Raw genomic sequence first — 16,128 nt, forward strand, 5'->3', positions numbered from 1 at the left:
GAGGTGGGAGGAGGAGGAGGAGGAGGAGGAGGAGGAGGGTTGGGAAGTTGAAAGTGAGATGCATAAAGCAAAAGAGAGGTTTAGGCAGCAAGCCACAAATACACACCATCAATCATAGAGCAGTCAAAAATGTTCATGTGCTTGGTACCTGCTAGTTATTGGCAGGACTCAGGAAGTCTCCAGAGTGCAATCTTTGAGAGTCTCTCTCTCTCTTTTTTAATGTTCCATTTTCATCTGAAAAACTGTTTGTCAGCACCAGAATGGCAGGTGCATTAACTCCCTCAGAACCAGATTATAGGAAAAATTGCAATCGCAGGGAAATAAGACATTAGTAAACTCCAGAGTCCCTTTCTCTCTCCCTCTCATTTTCTCTTGAAAACTATTTTCAGAAACTCATATGTACATTTACAGTCCAGGGTTACAGAGTTGGTGATATTTCACCCAAGCTGCAAGCATCTCAGTTCAGATTTAGAGGAGTCTGACTGGCATCCAGCCCTTTTGACCTGAAAATAGACTTGGCGTTTCTCTTTTGAAAAGTACAGTTTCCAGTGTCACTGAATGATAGAACGATGTATTGGGACCTCAAGGGCCCTTGCAGTGAGACAGAAAGCACTATAACAAGCCAATAGCTTGCATTTAAAAGGAATTCCCCATAGGATCCCTTCCAAACTTCCAAACAAAAATAATGGAAGAGATTTTCTCTCATCCTGTGTATGCTTAGGAAAGGAAACCCTATTGTGGTAGAAAATGTGTGCGGTGAATGTGAGAATAAAGGTTGCTTGCAGGTTGGGGACAATCATCAGACAAGAAAGATGCTTAATCACTTTGCAATCTAATCCTTGTTAATTCTTGTCTGCCAGTAAGGCTATCACCTCACTCCTGCAATCTTGTGCTCTTTTTTTTCCCCCCTTCAGCCCAGAGAAGAGGATGATTTAAAACAGCTTGCAGGATCATTTGCAGTAGTGAAGAGCTACCTTTTTAATGGCCACTGAGAAGGAATTCTGGCAAATGTTATGTTTGCGTGGTGGAACAAACCTTCAAAATTCTTCTCTGCAGTGATTGAAAGAATCAGATTCCAGCCTTTCTTTCTGATTATAGTGCAGAAGTTGTGACAAAAGGGAAGGGTATGTAGGTTTCATAACAATTGTGGTGGATACATTTATATGCAAAGCAGAAGAGTTTGCTTGGGTTTGCATGAGGTCCTTCCTCCTTCTCTGGTGTGGCTGCAAGGAGGAATTTGCATGGCTTTACTTCTATTTAAGATTAACCATAGCTTGTTGCAGTGCTCAAATGAAGAAAATTGTGGTTAGTAACAACTGTCCTGGCTTAAATTCGTAGGTTGTAAGATCTTATCAAAGCCAAGGGCAGAATGAACATTTGTGAGGAAAGCATGGAGTTCCCACTTCCATATTTCCTATGAAGAACTGAAGGGAAATTTGATAGCTGAATCTCCCCTGCAAATGGTATCTCACTTCATGCCTTTTGGCACATTTTTCCCTTTCCACTTGATGTATGTTATTTTATAATTATTAAGGAAGCTATGACTAGGTAGCATGAGAAAAATGGTGTGGGAGGCATAATAATTCCATCTGTACATTTTTCTATACATTTATAGGAAAAGGAAGAATTTTTGGGCTTCAGACAAATGATCCCATATATTTTATATTTGAGCTTTTCTCGCTCCCTTGTTCACGGATGGATATAACTGACTATACATACTTGTGCCTTCAAGTTATTTTTGACTCTTGGTGACTGCCTGGACAAGTCCCTGCAGTTTTCTTGGCAAGGTTTTTCGGAAGTGGTTTGCCATTGCCTCCTTCCTAGGGCTAAGAGAGAGTGACTGGCCCAAGGTTATCCAGCTGGCTTTGTGCCTAAGGTGGGACTAGAACTTACAGTCTCTAGGTTTCTAATCTGATGCCTTAACCACTACACCAAACTAACCATGGAGAAAAAAACTAGAAAGACTCCCCCGCCCCCTGCATCCAAAACCCTATATAACAGGCAAGAACCATGAGCTACAGAGTGGGTGAAAAAGGAAGAACAAATGAGATTTGCGATCTAGAGCATTCTGTGGGAAGAGGGGGCACATGGAGTGACTCAGGAAAGATCTTAGTAGCTTTGTTAACATCTTTGCAGGTTAAAGTATTTCCTGTGACTGTGAGAGACAAAGGAAAAAAGCCAAGCATTTGGAAAGAATGTTAGCGGGAGAAACAATGCCAGAAGAGAGATTCTCTTTCTGTGATAAATAAAATATAAAACAATAAGAAATAAGAAAATAGCAAAGCAGTGATAGATTATGCCATAGTCTTTTAGCCCAGGGTTCTGTTCTGGTAGTCATGCACCAACTGACCAAAAACCAGAATGTAACACGATCACCTTCCTTTTTCTGTTCTCCAGCAACTGCTATTTGGACATGCCCCCCTACTTCTGACAATGGAGATACTATAAACATAGTTTAAACTTCCATGAATTTATCTAAATTCTCTTTGTAAAAGGTAAAGTTTAGGGGCTATTGCACAGCATGTGAAACTGAATTCTGTATTTTCATTTTTAAGTGATGTGATGAAATTTATCCTGTTCTCTGCCTGGAATTTCTCACCGTTAGCTGCACTGAATGATGCTGAATTTTAGTATTATGAGAGATAGAAAAACATTCTCCTTATCTAATTTCCCTTCTCAAATACAATAAGCCTGACACTTTTTCTATCATGTTGTGCCTTACTTGACTTTTTTCTAAACTAGGGAATATCCGAGATTATGTGAATTGTTGCAATTGTTTGACAATTTTGGTTGCCCTTCAGAGGAATGGTGTCCAGGACAGTACACAGGAGTTCAAGTGGGTTTGTAATGTTATTTTCAGCTCCATACCTAATTTGCTTTTTTTTTTTTTTTGACAGCTGCTGCATGTACTCTCGATATTTCTATTGAGCTGTTCACTGCAACTCTGGGATCCCTTTCATGGTCACTCACTGCCAGCTCATATTCTATGCACGTCCGCATAAAATTAGGTACTGTTTTTTTGGTTTCGCCAAGATGTGTGTATGGGTGTGTTTTACTCATGTTGAAGAGGAGATTGGAATCAGAAGGCAAAACTGGAAGGCTGAAATATTACTTACTCAGGAAATAATTCCAGTGAGCATTTTGTGTGTGTGTGTGTGTGTGTGTGTGTGTGTTTGAGGTATGTTTGAAAAGAATTCTATGGAACATCAGTGCTGGTTTCATATTGCCATATGCATATATTGACTCCTTGACTCATCCACCGATGAAATAGTTAAATTATTTAAATACCTTTCAGTGAGTAAAAACAGCCAGAAGATGGCACTCTGGGGCTTTGAACTTGCAGTTTTTGCTTCTAGAAGAAACACTGAAAGCATGGATGAAGGATTTAAAAAGAGAGAGTGAGTGTGTGTTAATTGGTCCACTACTGAACATCAGTTAAGATAGAATAAAATCAACAGTATGGCTATAATAGAAGCTTGAATCATATCCAGTGCCTCTCATATTTTAATATAGGTCAGCCTAGTGCAAGGAAATTGTAGGGAGGTGTTCATTTTTCTTTTCCTCCCCCCGCCTTTCTTTTGTACTTAAAATTAGAACAGGTTGGACAGTTCTCTTTTGAAGGGACAGATTCTACTTTTGTAAGATGGAAAACAAATATTAGAGTGTTCCGAAACTGTATCTGAATCATTTCCAAATATACTAATTTGTTAGCAGAAATCAGGTTGATCATATTTAATATTGCTTTGACAAATTTTATTCTTGTAATTAAACATTTTGGAAGTGAATTTGAGAAAGACATTATCAAAAAGCAGGCATTATCTGTCTGTCCGTCCATCCATCCATCTTTTTTTTAAGTATGACCAGCTGAAAAGAAAAGATTAATTCTCAAGTAATATTTCACAGTATCCTATGAAGAATATGATGTTGTGCTATTGAAATACCAGTTTTAAATATTGCTGTACCACTATGAGTTTCTTGCTCAGTTTTCTAATTACTGCACTATATGCCAGTCTTCAAAATTCAGAGCAAACCATGCATTAGTCTCAGGGAGTCTCCCACACCGGCAGTTTGGGTGACTATACCTGTTTAACAACAGGGCTATATCACAAGCCTTTGGCTCATGTTGTAAAGAGAGAGAGAGGAATACAATACTCTGAAGTCCAATAATTATAAAGATAGTACATCTAAACTAAGGCTAGCAAGAAATAGAAGACAAATGACCCTTTGGAATTCTCAGCTTTCTAATATAATCAGCAAACATTTCCTAAGGAGAATATTAGATCTCAGTAGCAGGCAGTCTATTAATATTAAAACGAGTTTCCATGCCTTAAAAACTGGTCATTTATGACCAAGTGAATGTTCCTATATATCCTGTAAATGTTGAAATGCCAACTGTTGTTTGGTTCTTCAAGGGACTGTCCCCCCCCCCCCCCCCAAAAAAAAGCCAAGGAGTGCAAAGGATGTCAGGTCTGTGCAGTTTTGACTGGCTGTTATGACAGAATTTGAGCATTTAATTATTATCCTTTTCACTAGAATTAGAGGGGATTTTATTTGGGGAATTTGGTTGCTAGCTCTTCTGCCCATCTTTGTTAAAAGCATAGTAATACATACATACATACATACATACATACATACATACATACATACATACATATATACAAATACACTCACACGAATCAGAAATGAATCTAAATTGAAGGATTGCTTAACAGAGATTTACATAATCTGGAGAGGGGATACACCACTTGCAATGTATTTAGGATAATGGGAGTTTAGATGTATAGTTATATAGAAATGTAAATGAAAAGGTTTGTCTACACTGATTGTTTTTCTCTTACAGAAAGTTAAAATATTACCTTTCTGAACTAATAGAAAATGATATAATTTAGCATTGTGAAAATTTTCATCAAATGCTATTAAATATCCCATAGTTGCAAGTAGTTACATTATTGCAGCTCATTTGGAAGAAATATTTTGGTATTTGGAAATAGAAAGGGTTCAGCTTTGTTTTAAAGGAAGCCCCTTCCCCATATGATGATCCTTATTAGTTAAAATACACCTTGTATGGTCTGTCTCAGAAAGCTTGTTTTTTCAAGATCCATGCACAACGATCATCTTGTTTGAAGTAGCACTTCAATGAACCATTTGTCTTATGCTAGACTAAATTATTTTGAGGTGTAGGGTGATAATCTTTAAAATGTTACTAGATCTTTTCTAAGACCAGGTGCTACATATAATGAAAACAAAAGAACACATGTGATCAGATAAATAAATAATTGTGGCTGAAGCTTAGCAGAAAACATATTGGCATGTTGAACTTGATAGCAATATATTACAGTGCAATGTTTATTCATTATTAAACTTCTTTTGTAAAAAAAACAGTCATTTATTTATTTATTGCTTTATGGTCTGAGAGCAAGCCTAACTGTTATCTATTTCTGTCTATTGTGAATACAGTTATGATATCACACACAAATATATAATGTGTTTCCAATCTAAATTATGCATCTTGGCTAGATTGTGACTTTATTACTAATATATTAAAAACAAGGCCAAAAATTGTGCAAGTACTTCTCAGTGGGTGGGCTTGTTTGCAAGGGCATTTGAAGACCTATTTTGTATTTGATTTTTTTTTTCTTCTCGGAAATAATTATAGCTATACTCTGCGCATCTGAGGGATCTTGATATTCCATTGAAGGTGGGAGGGGGGAAGTAACAAGGGAAATGTCTTTGAGAAATGTTTATCTGTAATTCAAGATTTTTGGCCTCCTGTTATTCTCTTCCTAAGCAACTAAATTTTTCCTTAACAATTCTGCTTTGCAGAAGATACCCTTTAAATTATCAGGTATGAAGAACATGATTAATGATTAACTTGTATGGAATTATTAATGTCTATCATCTAAGAATTATTTTTGTTATAGAAGTTTAATACGATGTTTGACATTTACCAAAATCTTTGTTATTTTCTTCAAGTGTGACAAAAAACTCAAATTGCAACCAAATGCATACTTTATTAAAGGAACATTGCTTTTTAAAGGAATTCCTCTTGAATATACATCTTTCAGTCAATGTTTGAAATCAGGCTGTAACAAAGGATGGGTCATTGACTTTATGTTGAACATAGTAAAATGGAGAAATAATTCTCATGGTATGTTTAATTTTATTTTTTCTGCTAATATCTTCCTCAAAAAATAAATATAACCTGAAATTCAGAGCACTATTTAAATGGTTGGTTTTCTCTACTTTCAAATGTTTGCTAGCTTCAAAAAACATTATATACTGCTTTGTTAAAATATCTCCGATGTTAATAAAAGAAAACACTGAGCATTGTTTCCTTGCTGGCTAATAAACCCTCCAGGGGATCAAATATTTTTATTTAAAAATTTAAAGTTATGCAGAACCAGTCAAATAATTTTTTAACATTAGAATTAGAAAGCTAAGTATTAATTTGAATGGAGCCTTCAAAATATCTTTCTCCTTTTATGTTCAGCAGTTCAATGTTCTTGCTTATGGGTTTTGTAATGTATATTGCAATACTGTAACAATGAAACTCAAACTCTCTTTTAAGTAGCAAGAAAATTAATTACTGTAGCCTCATTCAGAAGATGGTGATGCTGTAAGTTAAGATTCTCTAATAGGCATTTAATTCCCATTTAATAAGACCATTATTGCATGATAAACAAAAGCCAATTGATTATTAAACACATTTATTTCAGATTAATAGAAATGCCAGATTCAATGGTCATTAAGCATCTACAAAGAGACTTTTCATTAATAAACTGCTATTTATTTGCCACAGCAAGTGTCTTGTTCAATCTAAATTAAATATCTATTTGAGAACTCTCGCCAATAGCATTATCAAAGGCATTGAGTGTTTGTTCCATAAAAAGCATTTTCAGTTCAGATTTGCAAGATACAATCTTCAAAATGTGTGTATATGTGCTTGTGTGTGATTATGTATATGGGAATCAATCCTTATAATAGGAATTTTGGCTCCTGCTGGATAGCTAATTATGCAATTTGTGCATATTAGCTTGCTGCACCCCTTTCTGAACTTTGATACTATTTAAAAATAAATTTAATTACTCATCTATTATTTACTAGGCATATTCTTTTATAGTTTCATATTTGGAACAGGAAAGGGGAATCATTTTATGAACCTTGATATAATTTCTGGGGAGAAATATTATTTCTTGCATCTGAATATGAAACATTGGATGTTCAGTGGACCTTGTATGGTTTTAATGGAAGTTGTGGATGAGTAAGTATTGCAAGATTGAGAAAAATGTATCAGGATTCAAATATTTGATTTTCTACATAGGTTTATTATCTTAAAACATTTCAGAACATCTATCTATCTATCTATCTATCTATCTATCTATCTATCTATCTATCTATCTATCTATCATCTATCTATCTATCTATCTATCCATCCATCTATCTCTCTAACTATCTGAAAGATAATAAAATTATTTTTGAAACAATTGTACAGTGTGTGAAATTATTCAATTTAGAAAAAAAATCAGGGTTTACTTCTTTATTCCTTGTAAAGTATGTTTTAAAGAGAAGGAAGAGTTTAAACCCTATTTAAAGAAAACATCCTTTGTTCAACAGTGTGCCCTTGTTATTGGATCTAGAGAGTAGTAAATAAACAGGGAGACATCATTAGACTTTGATGATAAGCAAATAACAGGAAATGCTCCATGTGATTGCATTCTGGCTGAAGGGGAAGGCAAAGGATTTTTTTTTTTTTGCAGCAATGTTTAGGGAACGAGGCATAGTAGGTGGATTAAAACTGGTACACTCTTATTGTAAATGGGGGTGAGCTAAGAGTTATTGCTGATGAGGTTGTATTCGCTGTGATGTTTTAGCTATGCAGAATTGTGCAATTTGACAGAGCTACAAACTCATAAAGGTGGCTGAAGAGGCTCCTCATTGATTATCTTCATTAATACTGAACTACTGTAGTTTACAGGGTTGTTGTATGGAATATGAAAATAATGTATGTCAATCTTCCCAAAGCAGGGGACTTTTAGATGTGTTGAGAAAGCCACTCCTGGTATTCTCAGGTCAGTGTGACTCTTGGCTATTCTGGCTGGGAATTCTGAAAGTTATAGTTCACCAAACTATTAATATTTATTATAAAAAATTAGGGAAAGCTGGTAAAGTGATCTGAACCTTGAAATGTTATGCAAATACTGCCATGATCACAAGTGCCTTCAGGAATGTGGTTAGAAAGGGGCCAATCACCAAAGAGAAATATTATCTTGCTTTAAATAATCTTTAAAACAGTTAAAATCTTTAATTCCCTCCCAAAAACAATCCAATGAGGTCTGAGCATGCTTAGCAATCTTAGCAAATCTACTTTATGTATAAAATATGTAGTCACTGGTTTACAAAAAAATACCATATAATACTATATTATAATCAGATACAAAATATTATTGTAAAATATCATGAAATCTATGCCAAAGAGGAACATATTGCCTTTTCAAGGACATATAAGTTACACATTTCCAAAAGCCAATCCTTAATATCTGGAATAAAGCCCTTTTTCAATTTCTCAATATTACCCTTTTAGCCACAATCATAGTTCCTCATAGACAGTCAGATTCCAAAGCTTTGGTATCTAATTCAACATCACATTAATATCTTAGATATTCAAAGATTTCTCCATAAATCTACGTATATACATTAAAATACTACTACAAAAGGTGTCAAAGATTCACAGGATCGTGGAGTCCTTGGGGTTCTCTGAGCTTGGTTGTTTTCTTGCAAACGTTTCATTACCCGGCTAGGTAATATCTTCAGTGCTAGAATGGAGTGGGGTTTGCTCCCTGTTTATATACTGTGGCATGCCCTGCCAGCGTTGGTGGGGGTGGGGTTTTTGTTTTGTTTTATTTTTTCCCTCTGGTAGTTCCTTGATTAGGGTATTGTTTACTGCTTGATTGTATGTCTGGTGGTAATCTTGGTGTTAATCTCTTATCTGGGTGATGATTGCTGGTGAGGAGATGTTCTGGTCTTTTGTTTTCCTTCTTATTGTCTCTTTTGAATAGTGTGTAGGTGTTGTTTATCTCTATGTGCCTGTTGATGGCTGCCTTGTCTGAATATGGAGCTTCCAAGAATTCCCTCACTTTTTTGGATTTAGCTCAGTCTAAAATGCTGATAGTTTCCCAGTTGAAACTGTGGTTAAGTCTGTCCATGTGTTGTGAGATTAAGGAGTTTTCATCATGTCTTCTGACTGCTAGTTGGTGTTCATGGATGTGCTGTGCAAGCACTGCCTGTCTGTCCTACATAGTGGTTGTTACAGTCCTTACACTGTATGTTGTAGGCGACTCCTGTTTTTTCTTCTTGGGCTACTGGGTCTTTTGGTTTGTTTAAGATGTTTTGGAGGGCTTTTGTTGGTTTGTGTGCTATGTGATGCCATGCGGTTGTAATAGTCCATTGGTTGTTTCTGAGATGTTTCTGATGTATGGGAATGTTATCCTTTCCATAGCTTGTGTTGGTTGTGTTGTAGTAGGTTGAGTGGTCAGGCACTTTTTGATAAAATTGTGTGGATATCCATTTTGTTGGAAGATGTTGTATAGGTGGTCTGTTTCCTTTTTCTGCTGTTCTGGGTTGCTGCAATGCATTTGTGCTTGTTTGAATAATGTTCTTCACAGCTCCTCTTGTGGGAGGTTGGGTTGTTACTTTGGTAATTTGGAAACAGACCACCTATAATTTAATTATAATATAATTTGGAAACAGTCCACCACAGTTCAACCCTGAGCTACACATATGCACTTCTATTGATTCACAGGTCATATCATATGGATCAATGAACCTTCAATTTTTTTTTTACATTTCCAATAGAGAAAATAGAGGAAATCTGATATCCATCCTTTTGAGTACATCCTTTAGGGATTCCAAATACTCTAAATACAATTTTTGGATGTATCAGCTTTAATCTCAAATCAGTTGATACCATTTTAATATTTTTAAGAACATGAAGCCATTGATGGAGGATTATCAGAAATTCCAGTTCTTTGGTCCATGCCTGATATAAACCCATAGCATCCACTTTAAAAATATTCTTGAACTTTTGATAAAAATATGCTGTGGGTTTAACTTCTGTCATGGATTCCATCAAATAGAAAAGCATGTCAGGTATCTTTGAAGTGGCCAAATCATCTGGCCTATATTGAGGCATTAAAACATGCATAGGTTGAAAATACTGCCACTGTTGTGAGCTAGGAAAACCAAATTCAATACTTACCTGGCAGAGGAGACACCTTGATCACATCAAAATCTTGACACTATTTTCTACATTCTTTGTGAAAGAAAATGGCACAAAAGCACCATAACCCTTCTGAAACTTTGCTAAAGCTCCCAGACAGATTTATAGTAGGGCCTCTTAGGACATACATATTTTGGTCCTCAAAGAGGATATCACCATGGATGTGCCCACACAATGGGTGCTCTGTTGGTTATGCTGGTTGGTGACTGTTGGATTGTAGTTCAGTTGGTTGGAGAAAGTTGCTTAATGTTCAAAGGTTTTATCAAAATTCTGTATGTCTGCTAATAGCTTTGGCAAGAAAGGAGAACTGCTGTCCAGGGGCATTCGCAGTGGAAGAGTAAAAAAAAGTCTAGATGGCAATTAAAATGGTGTACTCCACACATGTGAAAAATGGAGTGGGGTTTTAATCATGCAGTTACAATCATAATCTTCACTTTTTTAACTATGAATACCCCTACAGCTCTCTGTTGTGAAGTGTTGTTGCCAAATAGCTATTTCTTTTGAAGTGGTTTGAAGTCTTGCTATGGTGTTAGTCTCTTCCTAATGAAATCTGAGCTTCAAACAGAAATACATAGTTCTATATTTTACTGTCAATATGAAATAAGCTATTTTACTTGTTTAATATAATAGTTCTAGAAGAGAATCTATTAATAGATGCATACAATATGACCTGACTTTAATCCTGATTTAACTTTCTTCATGCATATTCTCTGGGATTTGTGCCTGTGTAACTATTCTTTGACTTGGCTGAGTAGAGAGAATTAATCCCTTAGCGTCCAGTGCTGGGTTGTTTTGTTTTATTTTTTTCCCTATAAAATGTTTAGAGGGAAAAATGCTGACTATGTAAATTAGAAACTGTTAGAATTTTTTTTTTTAAAAAAAGCCTCTTTCCTTAAAAAAAAAATAGATTCAGTAAAATGTTTTCTTTTAGAGATTGGTCCCTATTTGGGAGGAATTTAAAAACTGAGTTTGTTTATTTATTTGTTCATTCATTAGATAAGCCCACAGTGAAGGAGAAGGGAGAACATGAGGTTATTAATCTTTCCTGTCATCCGTTCACAGATGTGAAGCTCGTCCCACAGCAAATGTGAAATCAGCAGTACACAACCACAAGGTAGAGATTTTCAAGCGAAACAAGTTTGAAGAAATAAGAGAGTGGGAAAGATGGGGGATAGAGGAAACAGGTATAGAGTAAAACAAAATGGGCACAATGCAGGGAGAGGATGAAAAAGACATAAAAGAGAGAGAAAAAAATGAGAGTTTGAATATGTGACAAAGTAAAGACTGCAAGAATGACAGGGATATATGTGACAAAATAGACAGAATATTTAAAGTGGATTGTTAATGTATTTGTGGCATATCTGGGCATCCTGAAGACGTAAAGGGTAATCAGTTTCCCAGCATGTATGAGCTATTGATATGTTAATAACACAGATATTTTTCTTTAACTACAAGCAATGAAGTTTACAAACTGATTCTGATTAGCTGGGTCTGACTGTCTCTGTATGCATGTACGTACATTGGTAAATACGTGTACATACATATTTATGCTGTACACACAATAGTGTCTGCAAATTCCCACAGTGCGGCGGCCAACATGAAAAGTCCTATTAGTATTGATGCAACATCAGACAGACAGGTTTGTGCTGATATAACCTGCAGCAATATCAATACTAATGTGGCTGCTTGGGAATATGAAATATATAAATAGATTTTGTTCTTAATAGAATTGGAATAAAATCCAAAATGCTGAATATGTTTTGCAAGGGGAAATGCGATACAAATTTCATCTTGAGTCTGATAAGTTGAGCATAAGAGCTGATTCAGAATGAGGGCATAGGGCCAGAATTTAAACGTAGACACAATCAACTGAATTTAGAGGGTCAGAATCCAGAAATACCTTTCTATGAGGTTAGCATTCTGCTGGTGTATTGTACTGAAACATATATCCACTGAACTTCCTTTTTCATATTCACACTGTTCTAATTTTTCTTTTTCTTTACACCTTTTAGTGTTTCCCTGTGCTGATTTCTCAGTACTTATTTAATTAGGATAGCAAAAGATCTAGATGCATTTGTGCAACAAGCTAAACTTGATCAGTTTTAATATTAGTTAAGGTTTTTTTTTTTTTTTTGGTGGCTCAGAGTGTTGCGCTAAGTCAAAAGAAGACAACTTCAGTATGATCTGTGAATTTAGCCTATGAGATACAGAGAATTGGATTTTTTTAGTCTGGGTCTGTATGTACTTCAGTTGTGGGTAACCTGTAACCCTCAGATTAATTTCAACGTCTTTTGCAGATAAAAAATTCATACCACTTGCAAGAGTGACCTGCCCCTGCCTTAGAAGCTTGCTGGATGAGAACAAGGTCAAGAGAAAAGGGAATGTTGGAAAGAGAAAGAAAGAGAGGAAGTGGAAATATCCAGAAGAGAGAATGGCCACAGCTTGAACCAGTCCAATCCTCATTGGCATATGAAGTAGTGCCAACAGAATATACCCAGATAGGGGGGAAAAAAAATGCTGCTCACTGCTGTAGCAGAGACAGACAGACAGCAACTTCTTCCTCCAAAACCTGATACCCTGAGGCTGGCTGGGAGCAAACCCTTCACTGGGAGCAGATCTTGGAGGAGATCTATCCACCTCTGGACATTATCTCTGATGTTTTCACTTGCAGCTCCACAGACTTTAGTTTGAGTGAGGTGATTTTTTTCTGATCTGAAGTAACTTTGGTTGATTTAACATTCTGGGCTTTCAACTGTAACAAAGACTGAGAAGATTTTAGGATCAGTAGTATAACCTGGGCTTGAAATGGTGACTTTTATATAAGGAATTACTTATTTGTCCAACTCTGGCCTAGGATTTTATTTGATTTATCTGAATTTAAAGTATTTTAAATGAACTTGCAGGAGCAATGTGATTTTTCAGTGATGGCTATCAAGAGTAAAATGCAGGGTTGACTCCAAAAAAAAACAATGTTGAGGAAATAAAAGGTGGCCTAGACCATTATTAAGAGAATAAGGATTAACTTATATTTTCAAGGGAATCTTGATATATTGGAGTTATAAGCTGAGGAAGTAAATAGGGGTGCAAGAGATATTTGGGGGGGAATGGTTACTTTTTCTGAATACTCTGTGGAATAGTCCTCAGGTACACAATAGCCAAAGTGACAAGTGACTGCAATTAATGGCACTGCCCTTTGAAACACTGAGGAGGAAGGATACTGCTTTTGTAAAATCCCCTTCCTAAACAAGTTCAAAGAGTGTCAACATTTAATTGTTTTGGAAGCTGGCTCTTTTTTAATTCTCTAAATGATTGGTAGTTGCTTCGATTGGGTGGGATTGTTTAAGGTACAACTTTTTTTGGTGCTATTAATTTGTTCTTCATCCTCCTCCCCCCCCAATGAAATTTCTGAATTGAAAAATGCTGAGGATATTTTAATAAGAAAGTGATACATTAATACTTTAAATTCAGGTAAATAAAATAAAATCCTAGGCCAGGAATGGACAAAGCTATTTTGCTTCATATCATTTCCTTTATATTTATACATTTGTTCCACTTGGTCTCCACAACTGCTTGCTTAAAAAAAGCCTGCATTTAAATTTATAGGCATTTTTCTGTACATTTCTCCAAATGTACATAATTTTGTATAACATACACATTTTGTAAGGAATCTCTCCTAATGTGATACATTTTAGTATGCTACTTTCACATTGTTGTGAGCATATTCTCAAAATATGATGCATTTTAAGTTGATAATACTACCTTTTCCAAAAGTATCCATGTAGGCATCAGTCCACTATATCTCAAAATATAAAGAAGTAGAAATACCAATGGATAACTAACATTCTGGTTTGGAAACTGCAAATTGGGTTGGTTCACGTTAAGATGTGAATTGAACACAATTCTCCCCATTCCCTGTCTCAGATGCACTCTTTATTTGTCTAGAAAACAAGGTAATACAAGGTCATCCAATGGTAAATCCACTTTGCAGAAAGATTCAGCTGAACATTCCAAGTACATAGCAGTCCATCCAAACAACTATATGAATAATCACTTGGATGGAGCTTCCTGACAGTTCTTAAGCAGAGGGACTGCAGACAGAGCTTAATACATCTGCATGCCCCAGGCTGCATCAACGACATGGTGGATTTTCTATCAAGAGTCTGGGAAACGTCAATCCTGAAATGATGTTGGTTTCCTACAGGCTTGATTGCCTCTTCTTGCTCAGCTACTGAACCATTTGCTTGGGGCCTGAAAGTGACACATATCAGGGCTTGATCCTGCCCATATAACTTTGGACAGGACCAAGGCAGTCACACATTGCAAAATAAAGTGATTGTAAAGCACTTTCCTGGATTTTCCTCAGCTATCCTAGGCATGTGTGTATTCGGGGGATGATCTGAACTTTGCAAAAGTTTGTAAACACTTATCACCTCTTATAATCTTTTCAGGGAGAACGTCTGCCATTGTTGACTGTTTTATATTTTTAATAATGATTGTTTTATATATTTATTGTTTTATTTAATTGTTGTACGCTGCCCAGAGTCACTTCCTGTGAGATGGGTGGCTATATAAATTTGATAAATAAATAAATACATGTCCAAAATTCATAGCAAAATAAGACTGTGCATATGCAAAAATGTTAAAGGCCATAGTTTGAAGTGACCATTTGATAATTTTAAAGACTAAATATGTTTAAGAAAAGCAGGCTGTCATTTGAGTAGATGCATTTCCATAAAAATCCACTACTGTGATCCAAGAAATTTTTGAGTAAGGAATATGCCGCATTCTATACGATATAACTCTCTGGAACCCTTTCTAGAGTATAATTCCAATCTGCCAAAAAAAAAAAAGCAAAAAAAAAAGCTGGGTTTGTCAGTTTTGCTGGATTACATGCATGAATTTAATGTAGTGGATAATTGATGCTGTACTAATCCTTATTTATTATGAATGCACTTTTCTTTCTTCTCTACACAAAAGTAGTTTCCATCCATTATCTCCTGGTATTTCATTCCTTGGTTAAAGTGTATTTCAGGCCACATTCCTAGGAAGCTCATAGCTCTACTTGACAATCATGCCAAATGGTCTCTGAATATATCTTTATAAAATGGTAGTGATTTTTTATTAAGCAGATGGCATATTTTTTCATATTAAGAGAGACTTGATTACATCACTGTCTTTACTAAAGGACAGCACAAAGGCATTTATCTGAAGTTGTACTACTGCATATGTCTCTTACAAAAAGAGGAAAAGGAAAAGGAAAAAAAAGCAACAATGGATTAAAATTAAATTCTTAGAGAAATAAAATAAAAATAGTTAATCCTCTATGCATCCTACCCATCTCCTGAGAAATACAGAGATCTGGTAAAAATGAACTCAACAAGCTTTATGCTTCTGAAACTGCTTTTTATTATATTGTACCAGTTAATAATACTGAGGAACTACTAGTTTTAGTAAAACAAAATAAAGAATGTAATTACAATGTAATTACAATGTAATTGTAAATATTATTCTATTTGTTATTCAGGAAAGTCTATACTGATTCTAAATCTATAAATCAACAGTTAAACACACACACACACACACACACACACACACATTCCAAGCTGTATTGCCCCAATTTCTCATCAAGATTTGATGAGGTAATTTTTGAAATAGTATTTGAGGCTACCACAGCTAATAGAGAATATAGTTACTACTCTTGGTTTTTTTTTTTTCCCCAAGAGATTAAAACTAGAATTAAACTTGAAATTAGGGAAAGTTTCTGACTCAACAGTTTGTTAGTTGATCTATATTAAAATATATAGAATTCTATTTTATTGGAGGTACACACTGAAGTTTTATTGAATACACCC

General features: G+C 35.5%; 1 long non-coding RNA gene across 1 annotated transcript; it reads left to right on the top strand.

Annotated features, from left to right (window-relative positions):
• The first annotated feature begins 909 nt into the window (after positions 1 to 909).
• On the top strand, positions 910 to 14,799 carry LOC148214262 (uncharacterized). Its single transcript, XR_015798407.1, has 4 exons — positions 910 to 1,124; positions 2,898 to 3,008; positions 11,339 to 11,390; positions 12,574 to 14,799. It is a non-coding gene; the product is annotated as an uncharacterized LOC148214262 (long non-coding RNA).
• The last annotated feature ends 1,329 nt before the right edge of the window (positions 14,800 to 16,128 follow it).

This window comes from Python bivittatus, unplaced genomic scaffold (genome assembly GCF_059951505.1).
Source record: "Python bivittatus isolate LINGU-HERP-01145 unplaced genomic scaffold, Pbiv_v1 ctg000700_np1212, whole genome shotgun sequence".
NCBI lineage: Eukaryota > Metazoa > Chordata > Lepidosauria > Squamata > Pythonidae > Python > Python bivittatus.